The 24,063-nt window shown below is 41.0% G+C and overlaps 1 protein-coding gene and 1 long non-coding RNA gene across 2 annotated transcripts in view; one reads left to right on the forward strand and one right to left on the reverse strand.

Annotated features, from left to right (window-relative positions):
* The window catches only part of SMYD3 (SET and MYND domain containing 3), a 634,393-nt gene that overhangs the window by 144,648 nt on the left and 465,682 nt on the right, over positions 1–24,063 (forward strand). The window lies entirely within an intron of this gene.
* LOC117874653 lies at positions 13,633–18,773 on the reverse strand. Its single transcript, XR_004645044.1, has 3 exons — positions 18,523–18,773; positions 16,610–16,705; positions 13,633–14,119 (listed from the first exon to the last, which is right to left on the reverse strand). It is a non-coding gene; the product is annotated as an uncharacterized LOC117874653 (long non-coding RNA).

Genomic DNA, 24,063 nt, shown 5'->3' on the forward strand with positions numbered 1-24,063 from the left:
AGTGAGACTGTACCCAGAACCACCTGCGACGATGTTTTTTGTCCCATCAGGCACTGGGATCTTAACCCACAATCCCAATGGGCGCGGGAGACTGCGGGAACTATGGGATAGCTATGGATTTGCTACCCACAGTGCAACGGTGCAGAAATCGACGCTAGCCCCGGTACTTGGACGCACACCACCGAATTACTGTGCTAGTGTGGCCGCACTCATTTCGACTTTATACAACCTGTTTCTCAAATCCGAATTATCTAAATTCGGATTAATCCCGTAGTGTAGACATCCCCTTAGAGTGAGTCCGAGTCAGTTGACCTGGGCTCCGAGACTTGCTGCTGAAGGTTCATTTTTTGCAGTGTAGATGTACCTGTTGTGAAAATTTTCAGAGAGAGAGAGAGAGAGACACAGACACACATCAACCTCAGGATATCCAATAGTTGAGGTTCAAGTACCTTATCTGCCTGATTTGGAGCAGGGATTTGGACTTTGGTTTCCTGCATCCCAGGTGAGTGCCCTGACCACTGGGCTGTAGAGTCAGTCTCTCTCTCTCTCTCTCTCTCTCTCTCTCTCTCTCAAAATGAATGCAACAGTAGAGTGGAGTGAGAATGTGGAGGAGCCAAGCCTTCTCTCCACATCCTCTGAGCCTCAACTCTGTGAAGGTGCTTCCGTGATGGTGTTGGGGGGAGGGTGGAACAAATAACCTAGGTGCAACTCCTGCGGGAAGGTGGGGCCTCTTTTGGTTTTAGTTACATACACCGTATGATAAATTAACCATATGTATAGAGACTCACAGCAGTTTTGGTGTATTTAAACTTAACAAGAATTTGAATCATGTAGTAATTGCACATTTTTGTGTATTGAAATAACATTCTGATTAATCTTGGTGCACATGTTTTAAATAGATTCCAACGTATATAAGTTGTAGTTGTAATAACATATTGTGACAAAGTTCCTCCTCTATCTTGGTGGGTCCTGCACTTATTGGTGGATTTTCTTGCCTCAGAGATTCACCATGTGGGTTGGGGAACAGCCCAGAGACCTTCCCCTCTGGAAGAACCCACAGGTCCAGGTCAATTGGGAGGTTTGGGGGAACCCAGGCCTGCTCTCTACTCCAGGTTCCAGCCCAGGGCCCTGTGGACTGCAGCTGTCTATAGTGCCTCCTGTAACAACTGCATGACAGCTACAACTCCCTGGGCCTCCTCCAAACACCTTCCTTAGTCTCACCACAGGACCTTCCTCCTGGTGTCTGATAACACTTGTGCTCCTCAGTCCTCCAGCAGCACGCCCTCTCACTCTCAGCTCCTTACACCTCTTGCTCCCAGCTCCTCACACTCGCACCACAAACTGAAGTGAGCTCCTTTTTAAAGCCCAGGTGCCCTGATTAGCCTGCCTTAATTGATTCTAGCAGCTTCTTCTTAATTGGCTCCAGGTGTCCTAATTAGCCTGCCTGCCTTAACTAGTTGCAGCAGGTTCCTGATTACTCTAGTGCAGCCCCTGCTCTGGTCACTCAGGGAACAGAAAACTACTCATCCAGTGACCAGTATATTTGCCCTCTACCAGACTCCTGTACCCCAGTGGTCTGGGTCTGTCACACATATATACTATAATGTTCATTTTGTCATGACGTTGCTTCTACAAAGACATTCCACAATCTGGTTACTCCACCTCTTCCCCAAATAATATTGAATACTGCTGTTTGTTATTTGCTAGTCAGTTGCATAACAAAAAAAACTATTTTTTACATCCGTGCTTTTGACTAAGGTCTAACAACATGCATCTCCAGCAAACAGAGGGCTCTCTAAATTATTTCAGTCACTTTCTGTTCTGTTCATTCCCTGTGAAGCACCTGGCATTGGCCACTGTCGGAAGACAGGATACTGGGCTAGATGGACCTTTGGCCATTCGTATGTTCCCCAATTCTATTGAAATAGGTTTTTTTTTTTTTTAATCAAAAGCTGTGTAAGGATAAAAATTATGCCAGGAAAACCGAGACATAGTTAAGAAAGGTTAGTACCATAATTGCGATACAAAACTAATTAGATACCTGTTTGGAATGCACTTGGAAATCTTGGCTGCATAGGAAAGATAACATGGATAAGTATATTATCGCACAGCTTCTTAATAATCTCAGACTTTTTCTGGCCTATGTCATATTCTCCCCCCTTTGCTTTTAATCCCCTCACCCCTTTAACCCCATCTCTTAATAATGAATGATGGACTAAATTTATGCTTAGATCATAAATGCAAGATAACACAAATCATCTTTTGATATTTTTCCTGATAGTCAAATTTTCTGGGCGTTTCCTGTATTATCATAAATCTATGTTTGTAGAGTCATTTTGGTGGAACAGAAAATGTAATATGCAGATAATTTAAACAGTCATTTCTTGGGTTTCAAGAAGGGATCCCCAACTAGGAACGTGCATGTTTTTAAGAATATTTCTTTTAAGGATCCAGCAAGGGAAAGCTCTAAGTGGTTTTAAAAAAATACCCTAAGAAAAATCCACAAAATACACAATGAAGGGCTTGCACATTACCGCAGTAATAGTAATTTAATTAATTAATAATTTCCCCATAATAATAAACCCTAATAATCCATATCTGACCACTTTGTCTTTCACGCCACCCCAGGTCCAAAAACTTGTGACATAAGAATATAAGAACGGGCATACTGGGTCAGTCTAGACAAAAGATTAAGGCCCTGATTGCCAAATACACAATTGCAGCTGGCTCTGGAGGCAGACCCCTGTGTGGGCACAGTTGTTGACAGGATCAAGGCCTAACTTTACAGCAGTGGTCTCAAAGTCCTGGCCTGCGGGCCATCTGAGAACTTCCCCACTGTGGCCCGCGGAGGAGAGACGCATGCAGAGACGCTGTAGGCAATGTCTGCTAAAGGAGTCCCCCCCCCGCAGCTCCCATTGGCTGGGACAGAGATACCATCACTAGTTGCCGGGCAGAGTCAGTCAGGGAGGCAGTGTCCCTTTTTTCTACAATGAATATAAACAAGTCAAATACCAAACACAACTATCTGATGCACATCTTGCTGCAATCCTGAAGGTTTCCACTGCTCTGTCACTGAGGCCAAACACCAACAAACTGACAGAAGTGAAGTGTTATGAGGTGTCCGGCAAACACTAAAAACTCTCTGGCAGGCGAAGAATTGTATAAAGTTGTATGACAGTTTTATTATTTCTAAGAAATTCGAAATAAAAAATACAATATAAACATTTTCTTTTCTGAACACCATCTTCAATGACATTATTGGCCCGCTGGGAGGATTTGAGGACTGGCACTGGCCCTAAGGTAAATTGAGTTTGAGACTCCTGCGTCACAGTGTGCCTGAAGGTTAGTGTGTCTGACCTCTGCTGGGTCAAGGGAAGGAGTGCGTTCCAGAATCAAGGACTTCTGAAGGAAAACATCCTGCCAGTGGTGCCCTGGCTTTAAACCAGCAGGCTCCTAGCTGAGATGCCATCTCTTAGGTAGCTAGCTCCTCAGCCATTTAAGGTTTTAAAAATTAAAATGAACACCTTAAATACCATCTGGAAAGTAATACACAGCTAGAAATGTCATACAGATGATAGGTTTATTGTGCTGTCAGTATACAGCAATGCTTAATAGTGCAGAATACTGCTGCCTGCTTAACTTCAAATTCCACCTGGTCTATAGTTGTAGCTGTGGTTGGAGTATGTTACAGTTGTCTAGTCCTGATGTGGCAAAGGCATGGATAACTTTTCTGAGGCTCATATCCATAATAAAAGATGTTTTACTCTTCTCCCCAGGTGATGATCAGAAAAAGGTGCTCTTGGCCATAGTTGCTTGCTGAGCACGTAAGAGCACCCCAGCTCTAATAAAACTTTTACCAAAACCTCCAGTCTTGATTTAAACACTCCAAGTGATGGAGAATTTACAGCCCATGGTAATCTGTTCCAATGGCTAAATACCAAGAAACCCTCATCTTTCTCCTGATGTTGGCTTTTGCAAGGGTTTTTCCCCACAGAGCCTGTCTGTCCTTGCGTCTAGATTCCTCTGCCTCAGAGAGAGATGCCAACACTTGTAACGTCCTGTTACGTTGTGTAACGAATTATGGATTTACTGATAACCAGCCCTGCTGATATAATCATCACCAACTGTTCTGGTTGCTTCCCTCTATTTACCAGCATTGCCTGTTATGGCTGAATCAATCCTCAGCCAGATGGATCTTGTCCAACTTCCAATCACATCTGTATACTGAGTCACCAATTTTAATGAACCAACCAGGTGTGATTCATAGATTTTTAATTATCATCTCATCTACCTTCCTGCATAGCTGTCTGATGGGTTGGAAGTGAAGAGCTCGTGACATCAGCATACTGAAGACACAGCTGCCCGTGCCTCCTTTCAAACCCTCCTACTAGTCTTCCATGCTTGTTGAACAGAAGGAATGTCACGACCAGGCAGTATGCTATCTGAAGGAGTCCTCCAGGAAAGATGAATAATTACCCACAATTACCCTCTGGGACTTTTCACAAAGAAAGGAGCAGGGTCCCTCAAGAGCAAATCTATTCACCCTCTTCTAGGGACGGTAGACATGTCAACAATAATGCATGCTCAATGCTATACTTGACTTAACATTTCCTTTAAGATGTTTCCTCTGTATGGATGTGAATTGGTTCCATTTGTTCTTTTACTCAAGTTTTTGAGTAAAACATTAATCTTTTGTCTTATGTTCTGCAGACCCCTCACAGAGGGATATACAAGATGTTCAAGACAACTTTTTTTAAAAGATTGATTCCAGGTACATTCTACTTTACCTTTTTCTTTTCATCCACTAAATTTGTGGTGAGTGGGAAGAAAGGCGGAGGGTTGGCTATTACCACATATTTGAAAACGTCACAACATGAACCTTTTTCTATGAAACAACAATGGGATATTTCATTAAGCAATCTAAATTAAATATAGATCACATCACTTTACTTCTTGAACATGTAAAGTATTAACACATCTTCTTAAAGGCCACATTTCCTCAACTGTGAACCCTGCCACAAGGGAAAATGAATCTTTTTCATCACTCTCTTTCTCAGCTCCATGTGTTTCAGGTTACATTTTGTCCAAAAATGTATTTCCTTTCTCCTAAAAGATATATGCCTTCGACTGTTGCTTTTACTTGTATCAAAATTGCAGTTTAGCAAAATACAGGGCTGCCTGTCTCCGTGCTGTTCTTTGCAATCATTTTCTTAATTCCTGTGATTTCTTTAATCCCTTTACATTTATTTTGGGTAATGTCAATGAACTGAGGCATTCTTTTCCTCCTCATGTGAGATTCCTTGTTGTTTGAGTGCTATCTTTAGGAATTGAAATGACATTTTGTAGGTACTGTTTCTTTATAAAAGGAATCCACCTCCATGTTAATATTTGTTCTACAAATATAAATATAATTACATTCAAAAAACAAAGTTGAAAGAATGCTATATAAATTGCAAAGTCAAGCACCGTATAGTTGTGAAATGCCAGATTTATGGTTGTCCTCACATCCTTAATTTTGCCCCCTTGTGCATTCATGCTGTATACTAAATTAGGCAGAGTTCCTGTGAAAAAAGTGGTATGTGAAAATGAAACCTGTATGTTTTTAAAAGTATGCCATTCCACTAATGCCCCAAATGTAGACCCCACAATTGTAACAGAAGAGAATACAATAACTGGTTTAAAAAATCCAAGGAATAACTGACACATTTTAAATCTACAAAGAATGTATTTACCTTCAGGAACTCTATAATACAAATAGTATTTATTGAGAATTTGAAAATCTTCCAGATTACTGAACAAAAAATGCAGGTTGAAGCAGTAGATGAAGTTCAAAATTCTGTAAGAAATCCTCTACATGGTAAATTTCCAGAACGGGGATTGCTTTAGAAGTGAATTCTTTAAAACTTTTTTCAAAAGTTTCTAACACCTTCAATACTTCAAATATTCCACAACTCTCTAAACAGGGAAAATAGCCCAATTCCTGTTTTGAAAGCACTATAGGGAGGTGTAGTAGAGGGGGATTCCAGATGATTGTAGATCATACCAGTCAATACTAACAAAAGTCTTTTCAAAAAGTGTCTGTCCCTAGCTCTTCCATTAAGTATAGCATTGTTAACCACTTTCAACAAAACCTCTGCCCTCTCCACCCTGTGCATGAATACTAGCAGTATTCAGTAATATTTATCAGTTTCAGATATCACATACTGTTAGCTGAATATATATTTTTAAATAACATTACACGAGTAATGTTACGCGAGTAAGTGCAGCATCCTGTAACTCTAGTACATATAGTACCAGGCAAACAGAATTCATGAAAATCATTTATATACAAGATGCACAGTGATTGATGTAAGGGCATTTTACAAAGATGTATGTAGGGAAAATGGTATAATGTGTTATATTTGAGAAACAGTATGTGGTCATGTAATTAAAGACTGTTGCAATGCATATGCGCAAGCGAGTAGAATTAAAGTTGCATAACCATGCATCCTTAATGTTTCTCTAACTTAGTTCTTTGGGTGGAATTTTTTAGTTTTAAAAATGAAAGAAAATAAGCTACACACCACTGGGATGCCCTATCCCATATGCTTTAACAGCTCCTTAGGAAGAAACTGCTTACCAGAGCACTTCAAGCTGCCACACACTTCTGTTCTTCAAGATACACAGACAGTGGCAAGAGCAGAGCCTTGGAAAGCCCTTGCATCAGTCCCTGTACACTTAGAAGATATGCACGGAATGAGGCATGTCTCCTAAGAGAGCTTTTGCCTCATTCACTACACACTTTACAAGATTCACCAGGGGTGAAGTGAGGGCTCTTGGTGAGCCAACTCCTATTGGGGACCATACAAAATAGACATTTTAAAAAAATCTGTATTTGTTGGTGCTCAATAAATAACAGTAATATTGTAAGCTATTCTATTCAGAACAGAATTTGTGCCCAGGATGAGGGAACAACTTTGGATAAAATAAGAACCAACTAAAAGCGTTGCACATCCAGCCCTCAAACCAAACTCATGTCTAACTGAAAGGTCTGAAAATATTGGTTGTAAAAATTCTTTTCTCTGCTTTCAGTTGCCCCCTGCCCTTCCACATCTCCCTTCTACTCCCCAAAGAGAGAGGAAGAGATGGGGAAGGTGCCACGCTGACCCCTCTTTCCTCTGGCTGTTCCTTCAACCCTCCCTTTGGTTGCACTTACTGCTGCTATTTTCATTTGACTCTCCATTAGGACCTTGCTGACCACGCTGTGATCCCTACCTCCAACCCATTCCCTGTGACTTCCACCAAGATGTTTTGGTGGCTAACAATCTTGGATGTACATTGGATGGGTCATTGTTGTTGTTAATCCAAACCTTGGGTACTCAGGGGTATGCAGTGTGCTCTGGAATATATAACACCAGAGCAGATAGATTTATAGGGGAAAAAACAGATGATTGAAATCAGGTCTTGGGGGATAAATGACAAATCTTTTTGGTTTTGTTAGTATACTGTCTGTGCGCAAACAAACAAACCAAATCAACAAACTGTGCCACTTTGAGCTGTCTATATTGGCTTTATTTCCTGTGGTTCATAAATAACTATTCTTAGAAATGTCTTGCCTGTTGTAAATTATGGACATGCTGTACGGATATCATATTCCAAGTAAACGTGATCAATGACTTCGAATATAGTAGAGACATCAAAGTATGTTCTCCACTTGAAACCTGATTTCTTTCTAAATCACAAAGTGTAAGCCTTTTGAAAAATACAATTTCCTATTAGACTTCTAATGCATCCAATATAATGGAGAAATCCTGAGAGGTTTTAATGGAGGCAGATATTACAAAAAATGCCAATCAACTATCAAATGCATATTATTTTTGGGTAAAGATCTAATGTTTAATTATATCAGAACTGAATTGACAGTGTTCAATTAACTCGGTATAGGAATAAAACAACTTTGATCACCGGGGATTAATTAAACAGCGTATGCCTCCATGTGAGTGTTTGTTGAAGTCTAGCAATGGTGTCACAGTTGTGACTTCCTTTTTGAGGCCACTTTTTTTCCTCCGATGACCATAAAATCGCAAAGCACTGAAAGATTGATTTACTGCAACACCAGCATTTAATCTGCATGCTGCTAGCATATGCTTTGTATTCAGTAGATTTAAAATAAAAATTCAGAATACATATAGAGCTAATAACATTTCTCTGTTAATAAATTTTGTATCTGAGGCATTCTGACTGTTAAGCATCCTAGCAGGTAAATTTGTTTCATGTTGCTGCATTCATCCTACACAAATTGGGCATCTGGCGTGGTACTTGAGGTAGCAGTGTGGTGTGTTAAGTCTGAGATTCTGAACTTTTGAGTCATAGTTTGACAGTCATATTTTTTTCTGAAAGAGAAAAGAAATAGTCACCAAAGTGTTGAGGGGGTGGTAAACCAAATGTGGAAATAATGATGAGTGTGTATCGGTCAAAAGCAGGTCTACCTTTAGATGTCTTGATACCTTACGTGATATCTTTTTGCTCGTATGCTCTCTTGCAGAAACAATGGCAGGCAGGAGTTTGTGTATGTGTGTGTGTTTACCCATCACATACCAATGTCTGTCTGTCTACCAATGGGAGATATAGAGATGTGGTATGGTATACAGATTTTATCTGCGTTATATTTGAGATGGTTGCATTGCTCCCAGGAAGTGAAGCCACTATAACAATACTTACAAAAAAAGCTGATCAACATGTTTTTCCAACAAAAAATGACTTTTTGACCAGAACAAAACTTTTTGTGGGGAAAAAAAATCATTTTAATAGAAAATTTTCAGTGTTTTGATCAATAATTTCTAAACAATTTTCATTTTGGAATTTTTTTTAAGGTTCTTGGTTTTTGGTGTGCTTGCACCCCTTACTGTATCTCAACTTTTTTCACTGGAAGAAGGGAGGCGAAAGTAAAACATTGAGAGAGAACGGCTCTTGTTCCACATTCAGCAATGCTCCATATGCTTTGCACAGTGATGGATTTAGCGATAGGGTAAATTTTTAAAAAGTGATTTATAAGCCTAAAGCCCATTGACTTTCAGTAAGACTTAGACCCCTAAATGCCAATGCCACTTTTGAAAATGAAATTTAGGATCTTAAGTCATTTAGTCATTTTTGAAAATTTTGCCCCTAGACTTTATGCTTATGCCACTTTCTCACCTTTTCCAGTGGAAAAATTTAAAAGGGGGAGGGAAGCTGTTGACTTTAGTTTTCAATTCAGATTCATTCCACCTTTATTAAACTTAATGGCAGTTGAGTGGCTAACTTTCCAACCCTTGTGAAATTCTATTACTTTTAAAAGAAATGCTACAAAAATAAAACAATAGGACAGAATTTGAAATCTCCACCCTTGTCTCAGGAGCACCTCTGTCTTTTATTATCACAATGTTGTCAGAAGAGCTTTAAGAAACGCTGTTTTCTCCCAAAAACAAACAAAACCCAACTACTCCCTCTCAAATATCTTAAAACAAATATTGTGCTAATAAAATTAAACACTATCTCTTCTTCTTCTCTGAAAAAAAAATAGATTCCACCCTATAGCTTGGTCTCATTGGTCCTGTGGTCTCATTCGAATTGTTTAGCCACCCAGACAGAAACTTTTGGCCTTTCTTGTTCAGGGAGTTACTTATTTAGAGAAGGGTTAGACAAAGCTCTAAAGGATTTTTTGAATCTCAAAACTTTTTACTCAAAGAACCCTCCTCATCCAATGACTGTTTTTTTACTTCAAATACAGAGGCTCAAGATTTAATTAAATGAAAAAAGGGACCCTGTCAGGCTGCCCAATGAACCTTTTATTAATACTTAAAGGAAATTAAAAGAGATTAAAACACTTGTGTGGAAAGAGGCTTTTGTTCACGTTGTTGGTGTTTTTGCTTTCATTACTGTTTTTACAGTTCCCCAAAGTGTGTTAGGAGCTTAATCTAATAAACAGGTCCATGCACCAAAAAATTTACAATCTGAGGGCCTCATACTTCACTGCTGTCCATATTATAGTGTCATTGACACCTGTTGAAAGCAGAAGTAGAATGTTACCAAATCAAAATGGCAGTTTCATACCCACTCTGCACAGGTGGCTATATAAGATGTAAGTCAGTGGAGACTCAGGGCCTGCGTTGAAGCAAATGGAGGTAATAAAAAAGGGATGTGTATGAGAAATGAGATAGAATAATGGCTGTAGTATAAGATAAATCATGTTAGGTATGTGCATATTTTGAGTCTGGATTGTATGTTTGTTTTGTGGGAAGTTGATTTTTAGGAAGGATTTGAATAAGTTTAAAGATACTGAAATTATTAATGTTCCCTTTAGCTTAACAAATGGGCACTGTATGTGTTAATGAAATTGTTCAGCAGAAATACAGCATCATGGAGTACAATGCAACTTCAGGGCATGATTTGAAACTCCTTTCTTAGGCAACACTCCCATTGATTGCACCTGGACTTCTGCCTGATTAAGGAGTTGAGGATCAGGTCCTCGAAATGTATAGCAGCTTTCATACAAACCAGATTCTAAGCCACATTTGTGAAGAGTCAGAGGGGGGAGGCTGACACTCGCTCAACAGTGCAATGGGAAGGGGAGCAGAGTCAGAGAATCTGTGTGTTTTGTGTGGGAAAAAGTCCAAGGAAGGTTTAAAAACAAGGAGTGGAATTTTGAACTGGACTCTGAATGAATGGGGGACCAGTTGGGCTGTGTAAGATGGGACTGATATGGTTGAGCTTTTTGTTTGTGAGAGAAAAAGGTCAGTCCTATGTAACAGTTGTGTGGGAGAGACTTTGAATCATAGATACTTTACAAATAGAGAGAGAGATTTATATTTGGTGATGAAATTAAGATGAGTTCAAACTAAAATGTAAGGAAGCAATAATTATACAGATAGTCTTTCACGTTTCTATCTTAGCTTTTTTTTTTTTTTATTTTTATTTTTTTGTTGTTGTTGCACAATAGGTGTACAGCATTGGCTGCAGGTAGAAATCTTGTCTTCCATCCCTATCCTCTTTTACCAATGAAGTGTCACATAATTATGCCAAAGCTTAAGGATATTTGACTCTAAAGGAAAAAAAAATCTTTGTATCCAAAGTTCATTGTGAGGAGGATTATAAACAATAATATACTGGAGAAGTGACAATATATTTTGCCTAGTTGTCTAGGATTTTTGTTGTTGTAGGATCCCTCCGATAAACTTTGAAGTTTGGCAAGAACACCTATTGATATAAGTTGATTCTTTTCTTTTATCAAGATGCTGTATGTGCCAATGAAAAGAATAACACCAGCTTTTCCTTCCTTAGTTTTCTTCCAGCAATTGCTCAGCTGCACACGTCAGGCCTTTTGACATGGCCTGTTAAACCTGATTTCCCATTAAAAACCCAGTGTGGGCACACTTGGTAAACTTGCTGAATAGGCATCTTCATTACTTTCCATGAAGACCATACCTCTTTACAACTGACGTTAGACAGAATACAAGTGATGTGATTTCTGTCAATAAGGAATTTTTACCAACTGATTCATTGTATGTCTGAATTTACTTGCTGTAGTTTTGAAAGAAATGATTTTATTGGTAACATAGTTGTGCTTACGTGTTTATGCAAGAGGGCAACAGTTTTCAGAAGATGCTGCATGTTATTAGATAAATTTTTCTTAAGTGTTCTCATGCTCAAATTCATGTTCTTTTGAAAATAGAGTGTATATTTTATTGCTAGTATCTGTCATATTACACTATTTCATAGATATTAGACGTATGTTGTCTTTTTCCGTTGGTCTTTGCATTGAATACTTCCTCCCTCTTACCCCCATAAAAATATTAATATTGGAAGGAAAAAGAGAATATTTGGAATACTGTAACTTGTTTTGGGGGATAGAAGCTGTGGGATTATATAGCTTTCATATGGGTTACTTGTGGCTGCTGCAGCATCCATGTCTGTGTATGTGTTGATGGTGGAGGAAGTCTGTTGGATCTATTTAGTCAAATACGCACTGATCTCATCCCCCATCCTGTCCGTATTGGATCACAAGGAATGCATCTTCTGTGTAGTAGTTCAGAATTGGAGGGAGAACTTACCAATTTTGGGGTCTGTCATCATAGTTCTTAATTTCTTTGAGGCCCCTGGAGGAATGATGTTGACTCCTGCCTTACCCCCCTCACCTGCACTTGCTCTGTAGAGCAGCCAGCCATACTAGGTCCCTGTCTGCTGCCTGCCATTTTGCATCCCATTCTTCCCTAGTCTGCCCTGCCAGCCATTCTGTCCCTAGCAATCCTTTCCTCCTGCCATTTGCATCGCCCTGCCACCCACCCAGCTCTCTCTGGAAGATGGTGGGGGGATGATCTTCCACTAAAGCGTGGTAACCAGCTCTGTAGCAACATTACTGTTATGTTTTGTATGCCCTCTTATTGTCCCTAAATATTCAATTCCCTTCAAAGTCCCCAGTGAAGTCCTATACCAGATTAGCGTATGTGGCTTGTTTTCCTGATTAGCTGTGCTCTAAACTGAGTATTTAAAAGTTGATTGATCTAGATTTTTTTCCTGCTTGCCATTTTTTATTCTCATGAATTGCCCACCTAATGGTTATTGCCTGAAAAATGGCGTAAGGCACTGCAATTTGTGTGTGTGTTGCTATCTTGCTGCTAAAAATATATGCTGCATAACGGCTGGAAATCCATTGTGTGTTTTAATATTGAGATCAGAACGGGCTCTTTGAGTAGATATGAACTGGCATGACTCAGAAAGATATCTGCAATATTTTTTTAAAGTCTTGTTATGACTGTGGTGAGGGATTAGTGAAACTACATCAGCTATTTTTCTATTCTTCTTTTACTTTCTGTTTAATATTGGGGGGGGGAAGAAAAATAGGACAGATAACTAAAATTTAATTAATTGTATTGTTGAATATTTTTAACCTAACAAAGAGATGTAAATAAAACTTGACAATGTGAGTTGTGATGAATGGCAGTGAGGGGGAAAAATGCTTTTTAAGGTACAGTACTGCTGAGAGACATTCAGAGGGCTCTGCAAATCAATGCTGAGAGTGACTGACTCATATATCAATTGTGACTTTGCACCAGCTTGAGTGTAATGAGAGCTTCAGTAATTTGGCTTTGTTATGGTTGAACGCTGCTTCTGGGTGAAATTTCATGAGCACATTAAAAGTGAGAATTGGCTTTTTCAACCTCTTATATCTTAGGAGACAGAACTGCGTAATTTTTTTTTTTGTTTTATAGTAATAGTAGCCCTAAAAATAGGACTTGATTGCTTTGGAAACAGGTATACTGTATTTCTACCCATATGTGAGAACAAGTACGCAAACTGCTCTGTAGACATTTGTTCCACTTAACTATGTAGTTATCAGTATCTATGTATTGCTTTAACAATTCTTTATCAAGTTTTAAAAAAAAACTTTTCGTTTACAGAGATTTTCCAGTAGAGTGTGTAGAAAAATCAGATCCTTGAAGTTTATGTTGCAGGCTATGGTATATTAATGCACTTCAAGTAGAATACAGATGTTTTAATTTTTTTCCCATTTCTTTACCTCTTCTGGCCTTCTCTCTCTCTCTTTTTTTTTCACTAATACCTCATTTACTTTAAAAAGTAGGTCACCTAGACAAGAGCTTGAGCTCCTTTGTTTATAATGGAGTCCCATTTAAGTTACTATAGCCTCTACTACAACAAAGTGAAAAAGGTGCTTCCTCTTTTATTGCTGATAAAGCAACAGCTCTATTTTGTATTGAAATTCCTTCTTGACAATTCAGTTTTGCTTTTTATTTTAAAAATATGTTAAGTTTTCCCATATTTTAACAATGCGTTAGCTTAGAATAATGATGATGTGTCTGTATCGTTATACTAAACTGAATCTGTATTAGACCAAATGGTCATGCAAGACCTGTGCAGCCAAGTCTGAGAGAGAGGCTGTACAGTCATGGATTGGCCAGGAAACCACGAGGAGGCTCCCAAGGTCTGTGGATCTCCTTGCAGATTCTCACGTTCTGTGGACTTTAGAGGATATACTCACCACCTTTCAAGCCCTTCATTGAGGAGAATCTGGCTGGCCCCTTGTGACTTAACGCCTGTAGAGTTTCTCATACAGTTTTTCTCCTCCCATGTTTGTTTTTTCTTCCTGTGGAGGGAGAATATATAAGACATCAATTTCAAATAACTAACAGAGAGACCGTGTGACCCCCATAGTTTACTGTGTCATCAATATGCTAAATCTCTTTAATGTGTGTTTGATACCATCTCCCCGCTATACCAACATCTGTGGAAAGATGGAATCTGTATATAAGCAACTGGGTCAAACTAAATCCTTAAAATATGGAGGGGGTGCTAATTGGGATGGCAAGGCATTTTGAGTAACTGTTAGGAGTTGCACCTTCCCCTTCCCCTGAAGGCATCTGCCTTCTGTCAAGGCAGTGAACAGTTTTGTTGTACTGCTGGTTTCATTGCTATTCCTGGGCACCCAGATAGCCCCTGGGGTTAGAAATGGTGGCTTCCATCTTCTGCTAGCCAAAAAGTTGCACCCCCACCCTCTTTGCTGAAGACCTGACTGTAGTGATTCATGATCGTCACTTCCAGGCTGTGCTACTGTAATCCAAGATTGATCCCCAGGGGCTGTATGGAAGCAGAAATATGTCCATCATGCTGTGGCTTACCACTAGAGTGGGACAAAACAGAGAGAGTCTGTAATCGGGTATACTGGCCCTTAAGGAAAGAGGAATGGGGTGGGGAGAACAGGGAACGGGTCCAAGCTACCATGTTTCAAGAAGTCCCAACTGTAGAAAAAGCCTTGGGGGACAGCAGGGACAGACATGGTGGGGGGGAAGGAAATTGTCCTGGGTTAATACTGAGTCTCAGTGAGACGCGACAACTGTCTCTGTAAGGCCCAAGGTCAGAAGCCTTATAGTTAAGAGTCCCCCGCCCCCTTTCCCAATCAATCAGTCCCCCAACCAATTAAAATAAATTCCTGGGGAAGAGCAGCACACAGGGCTCCCTGTTCTCATGTGTGAGAAGAGGGAGAGACTGCTCTGTCAGGAAAATTTTAGCTCCCTGGGAGGGAAAGGGGTGATCCATGGCCTGGGAAGGAGAACTTGGAAGAGGAGCAGGAAGCCACTTCACCCAGAGGGGACAGTGAGAGGAAGAGCTTCTGTTTTCAAGGTTTGAGTTTAAAGTAATTTTCATTTTGAAAGACTTTGGCTGCCAGACCAGGTGTAGCTGATGCCAGGAAACTTGTAGGGGCCACCAAGGAATACAGTGGCGTTGGGCGGTAAGCCCATCACTACGCTGCTACTTTGCATTGGTTCCCTGTCCACTTAGGGATCCACTGGTCCTTAACTTCAAAATCTGTAGCAAGCTGGAATCACCCTTCCCTGTGCTTGTCTTTTTCTCTCTGTGCCCCACTGAATCAGGTGGGTAACTATATACATAGTGGCTGATGGTCCTCAACACGAATACCTTGGGGCTGAGTATTTTCAGCAGCGGGTCCTAGGCTTTAGAACTCATTACTATGAAAGATCAGGATGACCCGGAATCCTGATACCTTTAGGGCACAATGCAGGAGTCACCTCTTAGTGCAGGCCTTTCCCCAGCAACCGAACTTCAGAATGACCAGAAGGAATGATCTCACACAGTACAGCAGGAAAAGTAAGGGAAAGGAGGACAATTTTGGCCTCTTGAGGCAGCATCGGTGTGATTCTCACTTGTGCAGCTGGTGCCTACTTGCTACAATGGTAAAAGTAGTAGTAGAAACACATAGATAGGATATGGCCCTAATATGATCAAAATGGAGTCAGTAATTAGTGGTATAAAGAGCAACTATTACTCCATTGCACCAGTATTCATCAGATTAAATTAAAACATCAATCATTTGGTATAACAGCAATAAAGTTAGTGTAATGGAACACTGTCACAGGATCAGTGCAGGGCTGTCAAGCTTTGACAGTTTGAATGAGGAAGACTGCAAAAAGTTATGAGTAAGATTTAAAATTAGGTTCACTGAACACATTGCAAAATCTTTCCTCACCAGTGGGAGATGCTTTAAAAACTGCCTTGAAATTAATTGTCAAAATGAGGGAATGCCCTCCCAAAAGAGTGAGATTTGGAAGGTTTCTAATTGTCTCTTGCTTTTAAGAATTAAATGGATCATCTTCATCTCATCAGTTTCCCACAAATGCCTTGTTGTTTGATTATCAGTGAGAGACTATTATTCTGTGATCATTTCAATTCCATTGACACCATTTTAAACTAATTTTCAATCTAGTCACTATCTTCTCAGCACTCAGGACATGCTTCCTCATTCATCTGAAGTGCTCTCATTTTGTTCAGGTTTTTGCATCGTGCAGTTCTCAGAGTAGCGGGGATTCTCTTAAATTAGTTGTTCTCCTAGATGGACATTCCACTAATAATCCCATCCAGGGCATTTTCACTTTAAAGAGATATTCAGACCAGTAAATCTACAAAGAGACTTTATTTATAATAAATGAATCCATATTGTCTAGACATCCATGCCACCTCAATGAAAACATTTCTATCACAAGAGGCATCACTATGTATGAAATTATAATCCCTCAGCTCCCATACTTGTCATACTCCTTAACCAGCATATGGAAATTACCTGAGTATCCAGGTTTTGCTTCTTTTGCATGGAAAGTGGGATTAGCTGCCTCCATGGTGCTGGACCCCGTGGAAGGCAGTCTATGAACTGGATTGTCTGTATGGGGGAAGGAGCATACAGTGGTTAGAGCAGGAGAACAGGTATCATCCCGCCCATGTTCCCAGCAGGACTTTCCCATGGAAAAGTAATAGTGTCCTAGTATTATTATTTATATCTTTGAGCCTGTTCTGTAACCTCTTTGGAGCGATACTGGAATGTGCTGTGGTCATTAATGGAAGGTGGATGTCTGCATTTCAGATGCCATTGCTCACCTTCATATACTTATCTGTTATTCATTCTCCTAAAATAAATCGGGCAGCGTATACTAGCCCAAAACTGAAGTAGAGGAGCGTGGACCAAGCTCAAGAAAATGAAGGAGTTGACTCATTTCCCCCCTCCCCCTTTGAAAAACAGTGCTGAGGTCTGAAAACAAGCTTCTTGGCAGGAATCTATCTTTCATTTCATCAGTATGCAACACTTTGATTTCTGTTCCCTAGTGTTTCATGACAGATTCATAAGAAAAAGCAATGCTGCTGCTATGACTGCTCAGAAAGAGGAAAAAGTGACATTATCTAGAATTATATAGCAAACATGCTTTCATGGAAGGACCCCATTATGTTGTTCCCAGCTTTCATTTTCCACCATGTGCTTTGCATTTTAATCAGACCATGTCAGATTTAGTTTTGGAGCTTTATTTTTTTTTTTTATTCAGCCTCCACCAGAGTAGAAGATTAATGCACAACATTTCTTTTGTTTTTTTCCCACTTGCTCTGTTTGCAATGCTGAATATTAGAATGCTGCTGTAGTTCGTTTCTTGTTTTCATGATCACTGGCGTAACTGCTAATTATTTTTATCTAGATAAATTTGTCCTTACCTCCCAAGAACATTTAGTCTCTCAGAAAGTTCTGTTACATTTTTTGGCCTTCAAACACAAGAGCCATCTCTGGACATGCAATATTATTAGGTAAAAAAGGAAGAACAAAGCCAACCTTATTTGTTCATTTAAAAATCAAACAGTATTTCTTTATCATTTTTTCCATAATCACCACCCCAATAAAGATTAAAGATCATGGAATATTCATCACACAAACTGTTTCTGCAGTTATAATTCATACATAACACTAGCAATTAAATTCCAAAGAGTCTCTTGGCACGCACAAGAAAAGCAAAGCTGTCTAGTTCTGTAATATGGAGACTGCTGTCCTATGAGACAAGTCTGAGGGGAGATAACATGCATTTGGGACTGATATGGAGGTCACATCAGGAGAAATCTTTTAATTTAATTAAAAGTGTAATTAATCCTAGAGAGATTTCGTAACCTGTTACAGTTAGATATAATGGACCTGCACTGTTTACAAGCCAAAAAGTAAATGAAATTTTAACATTTAAAAGATGAAAAAAATTCTTTTTTTCCAAGAAATTTATCTGATGGAGAAAGAATTAGAAAGAGATTAAATGTCACTCTGTTGGCAAGAACAAAATAGGCATTTCAAAACCTTGCCTTTAATAATGAAAAGTTAGTGATTTAAAACTTTTTCCGGGCAGGCTTGGATTCTGATAGACTCAACTACCTTCCTGGATTTCTCATAGTAAAATGCTGGATATTATAGTGTCAAGAGAAAACCATAAATGATCACACTGTGTTGGGTTAGTTACATAATATTCCATCACAGCCACTGCTTTCACTGTACATTTTTAAGAGCAAATTCACAAACACTAGCTAAAAAATAACTAGAATAGTAGTGAGATAATGCTTAGCACTTAATATTGCTCTACATTTTCAAAGTCCTGGACAACTATTAATCCTAATTAATAAAATAAGGTCACTGACACAGGGCTTTAACAGAGAATAATATTAAATAAAGTGTCTTACATTGAAGATTTTCTTGATTGACGAATCCTTATTTCACCAGCTCCCAACCCAGGAAAGGGAGAGGGACAGAACTTTCCGAGGAGGAGCTGCATTTCTTACTTAACACTGGCTCAGCATCTTTCTTGCTGAGATGATGCCAAGACACAGGCTTTTATGATGTCGTTGTCTCAGTACCTCTAGCATCTGGGCTGATGTCAAGAGACGGCCATCATGGTTCAGGGCAACTGCACCGGTATTTCCCCTTAGTGGTTCAGTAAGGTCACCCACTCTAGGGCTTCGGGCTTCCTAAATATTGTTGCCTTTCTTGGGTGGAGACCTGCTTCTCTCTCTCTCTCCTGACTGGGGCGTTTCCAGGTTGGAAAGTTCTCTGCCTTTGCTGTGTTATTCCCAGCAAAAGATAGACTGCCTAAGCAGACCTGCTTGCTTTCTCTTCAGAGACTAATAACCGTGAGACTGGCCACAAGTTGCGCTACCCCACAACTGGTGAGGTGGCAAAATTTGTAGACGGTACAAAATTAGTCAAGACAGTTAAGCCCAAAACAGACTGCAAAGGGTTACAAAGGGATCTCACAAAGCTGGATGACTGGGCAACAAAATGGGAGGTGAAATTCTATGTTGATAAATACAAAGTAATGTACATTGGAAAACATAATCCCAACTATACATACAAAATGATTGGAACCAAATTAGCTGTTGTCACTCAAAAAAGAGATTTTGGAGTCTTGTATAATTCTCTGAAAACATCTGCTCACTGTGCAGCAACACTCAAAAAAGCTCACAATGTTAGGAACCATTAAGAAAGGGATGGATAGGACAGGAAATATCATAATGCCACTATATAAATCCATGGTACGCCCACACGTGGAATACTGCATGCAGTTCTGGACATCCCCTCTCAAAAAAGATGTATTGGAATTGGAAAAGGTTTAGAGAAGGGCAAACAAAAATGATTAGGGGTATGGAATATCTTCCATATGAAGATAGCCTGGGACTTTTTAGTTTGGAAAAGAGATGACTGAAGAGGGGATATGGTAGAGGTCTATAAAATTGTGAATGGTGTGGAGAAAGTGAATAAGCAAGTGTTATTTCCTCCTTCACGTAACACAAGAACTGGGGGTCACCCAATTAAATTAATAGGCAGGAGGTTTAAAACATATAAAAGGAAGTACTTCTTCCCAGGATGCATTGTCAACCTGTGGAACTCGTTGCCAGGGGATGTCCTGAAGGCCAAAACTATAATAGGGTTGAAAAAAGAATTAGATAATTTCATGGAGGATAGGTCCATCAGTGGTTATTAGCCAAGATGGTCAAGGATGCAACCCGATGCTTTGGGTGTCCCTAGCTTCTGATTGCCAGAAGCTGGGAATGGACAAGAGAGGATGGATCACTTGATGATTGCCTGTTCTGTTCATTCCCTCTGAAGCACCGGCACTGGCCACTGTCAGAAGACTGGATACTGGGTTAGATGGACCATTGATCTGACACTCTATGGCCATTCTTATGTTCTTACAGTTCTTTTTATGCAACCTTATTTATTCTTAGGGTAAAAGCATTACAGAGAAAATATATTAAAAACCATAAAAAGCTTATTAGTATGCACATAGATTCATCAGAGATCACCCCAACTCCAGTATGGGTTCTGGCAGGAGCAGTCCTTCAAAACCCCGCAAAAAGGTCTCTTCTACGGTCACAAATTCATAACCGCCTCAGCTCAGAACTAACACACTCTTGGGAAGTTTAGTCCATTCTTTATACAGTTTGTGTTCTTTAATTTGGAGTTTCTAGGTGCAGATGATGGGTAGTAGATGATGGGTTTTTCTTAAGGCGCAGCTTCAGAAAGATGGGCTGCGAGGTGGGTCATTTGCATTCCCCTTATTCCAAGTATTTCCTTGGAAATCCACTTCACAAATATTGTCCCAAAACGTCCTTTGAAGTGCCTAATCCTTCCTGCATTAGTCAGTTTCCTAGAGAAGTTACATACAATTCCACAATAACATATGCACAATTGCATTTTTAATATGATGTGTCTTAATTCAATAAGGTTTTTCTTGATTCCTTAAGGTTTGTCCAGGATATTGTGATATCCGGCACAACAGCTCTTTATGACATCATTTTGCTCATCACCTTTACCTTGCTGTGGTGAAATCAAGGCACATGTTGTTGAGACATAACTGACTCAGAGTATCAAGTTTTTGGGGCATATTTCAAGGTACAGGCCTCTGAGTTTATTTCAACATTGCCAACTCCAAATACTCAAAGATCATGAGTGATGTCCCCTATAATCACGAGATTATTTTAAAAGTCCTGAGATTTAAAAAAAATAAATGTGGGGTTGTTTTTATTTGCCTCTGGTTTTTGAGCCTTTAGGGTTCACCTTTTCAAGCTTTTCTCTGCATCTGAGAGGGCAAGAAATCTGCTTGTTTGTTTTTAATGAAAACTGAGATTGTCAACTGTTGAGAATGGGCCACTTCCACCTTTATTGAATTGGCCTCGTTAGCACTGACCCCCCCCCACTTGGTAAGGCAACTCCCATCTTTTCATGTGCTGTGTATATATACTGCTTACTGTATTTTTCACTACATGCATCTGATGGAGTGGGTTATAGCCCATGAAAACGTATGCCCAAATAAATGTGTTAGTCTCTAGGGTGCCACAAGGACTCCTCATTGTTTTTGAGATTCTCATGTAATCACCTGACTCCAGGAGGACACCACCAAATATCACAAGATTCATGATAAAATCATGACAGCTGGCAAGAGGTGTTGTTGAATCAGCAGGCTTATGTGAAGGGCAGACTTTTGTGAGGTCTCTGGTTCAGCTTATCTAGCTTGCTGGGTTGATGCCAATGTAACAATGCCCCTACTCAGCCAATTTCTGGGGATTGAGTCTATGGGGCTTCCGGAAGTAGAAGTTCTAAATTCTGCTGCTTGATCTAGGGGTGCTGGAACAATTTGTACAGTGGGGGTGCTAAGAGCCATTGAACCAAACTGTAAACCCTGTATATGATGGAAACCATTTTGGCCAGGGGGTGCAGTAGCACTCCCAGCATCGCTAGTTCCAGCACCTATGTCTTGATCTGAAGCATGGGTCCATTAGCTTAGCCCTCATCTACACTGGCAAGTTTCTGCACAGTAGAGCAGCTTTCTGCGTTGTAACTCCCGAGATGTACATGCTGCCAAGCCATTTAGTGCGCAGAAACTGCACAGTTGCAGCACTGTAAAAAACCACCCTGATGAGAGGCGTAGTGCTTTCTGCGTCAGGGCTACAGCGCCGCAGTGCCAGTGTAGACTCCCTGGTCGATTACGGCGCTGCGATTGGCCTTCGGGAGGTGTCCCACAATGCCTGCTCTTGCCTCTCTGGTCATCAGTTTGAACTCTACTGCCCTGCCCTCAGGTGATCAATCGTGAGCCCCACCCCTTAAATTCCTTGGGAATTTTGAAAGTCCCCTTCCTGTTTGCTCAGTGAAGCATGCAGTGATCTCAGTGCATCTTTCCAAGTGACCATGCCTGCTCCACACACCAGGTGATCCTTCGCTTGGAGCAATGCCGAGCTGCTGGACCACATCAGCATTTGGGGAGAGGAGGCTGTCCTGTCCCAGCTATGCTCCAGCCATAGGAATTATGATACCTATGGACAGATTTCACGATGGATGACAGAAAGGGGCCATGCCCGGGACACACTGCAGTGCAGGGTCCAAGTGAAGGAACTGCGGAATGCCTACCATAAAGCGCGGGAGGCAAACCGCCGCTCCGGTGCTGCGCCCACGAGCTGCCGGTTCTACAAAGAGCTGGACGTGATACTTGGTGGTGACCACACCTCCACTGCGAAGGCCCCTGTGGATACTTTGGTGGCTTGTGTGCCAGTCGACAGTGGATCAAGCCAGGAGGAGGAAATCTTGGATGAGGATGTGGAGGGGAACCCAGAGGCAGAGGACAACTCAGAGGTCAGAAATGCATGCAGCCTGGAGCTCTTCTCTACCCCAGAGGAGGCTAGCCAGTCACAGCTGTCAAAGCTTAGCGAAGCGCAAACAGGAGAGGAGGCCCCTGGTAAGTGGCTTTGATTTTGGAAATAGCTGAAGCGAGTTGTTGGGGGCAGGAGGGTGGCAGAAAGCAGGCTTGTGTCTGTATAATGCGCGTACCACCACATACCTAGTCTGAGCGGTGGAACAGGGTGTTGATTGACTCCCTCAATTCACGGGAATCTGCCTCAGAGATCGCTAGGAAACTCTCATGGAGTTACTGGGCAATCCGCTGCCGCAGATTCTTTGGCAGAGCTGCTTTGTTTCTTGCCCCATTAAGGGTAACTTTCCCACACCACTTTGCCATCAAGGGGAGGACAGGTGGGGGGGACCATTGCTGCACACAGGCAAGTCGCATAAGGGCCAGGTAGAAGCCACAGTCTTGGAAAAGACCCTCCCTTGATTCCCTGCTCAGCCTCAGCAGCGAGATATCTTCCATAATGAATACAGCCTGTGGAAAATGTGGGGACAGTAATGATTATAAGCCCCCCAGCCCCAGTGCTGGCTATCTCCAAGAGCCACGTGCCCAGTGTACAGTATGGTCCTGGAACACTGATTTCCGCTGTGGTTACTCACCATTTTGGGGGTCTTGTGGCTCATGTGTGCTTGCCTGGGGTCAGCCAGTTAGTGATAGGTATGTGAATAGTGGTTGTGTTTTAAATCACTGAATCAGTGTTCTCTGTGTTGTAAACAATACTGCTTCTGTAAAATGTTCTATTTTGACTTCACACACATGACCTTTGGTTCAGAATTAGAAAGGGCCATGAAGAAGTAAAGAGGACTTTCTGCATGATGTCATGATGCACTCCACGGCCGAAAAACAAGAATTGAAGGAGTGGTGGGACGAATGCTGTGCACCAGAACAAAGCCATGGAGCGGCTCTTAAAGGTTATGGAGCGCCAAGCAGACATGCTCCAGGTGCTACTAGCACTGCAAACCGAGCAGCTCTGCCCCCGCCCTTCCCTGCAGCCAGTGTTGCAAAACTCTTTCCCACGCGGCCCCCCAGACACCGCCAACACACTCTGATCAACCTCCTGACTCCAATCTGTACCCACTGCATTCCACTCCTGCCCCGTCACAATCCAGCCCTGCGGACTCCCTGTACCCACTGCACTCAACCCGCTCCTCTGCAATTTAGCCGTGCTAAAGTACAGTACCCGCTGCACTGTACTCCAAAGGAGAAGGTTGGATATGATACCTGGACATACACAAATCTTCAACCGTCCCAGGAAACCACCTCCTCCAGGGACCCTCCCTTCTCCCATTCCCCTCAGTGCTGATGTGTTTTTTTGTTTGTCTCTCTCCTCTGGTGGTTGTTTTTTTAATAAAATAATTGTTTTGGCTTGAAAGCAATCTTTATTCCATTAATTGAAAGCAAACAAAGCGCTTCAAAGCAACAGGCAGTTTTCTTAAACCTTCATTGTGCATTGTCTGCACCAATCACAATCACCTCCTAGCATTACAAGCATTGCACTCCCGAGCATAGCAACAAATATTAGTGGCTTTCAGCTTCAAATTGAGGC

The sequence above is a fragment of the Trachemys scripta genome, chromosome 3, assembly GCF_013100865.1.
Source record: "Trachemys scripta elegans isolate TJP31775 chromosome 3, CAS_Tse_1.0, whole genome shotgun sequence".
NCBI classification, from domain to species: Eukaryota; Metazoa; Chordata; order Testudines; family Emydidae; genus Trachemys; species Trachemys scripta.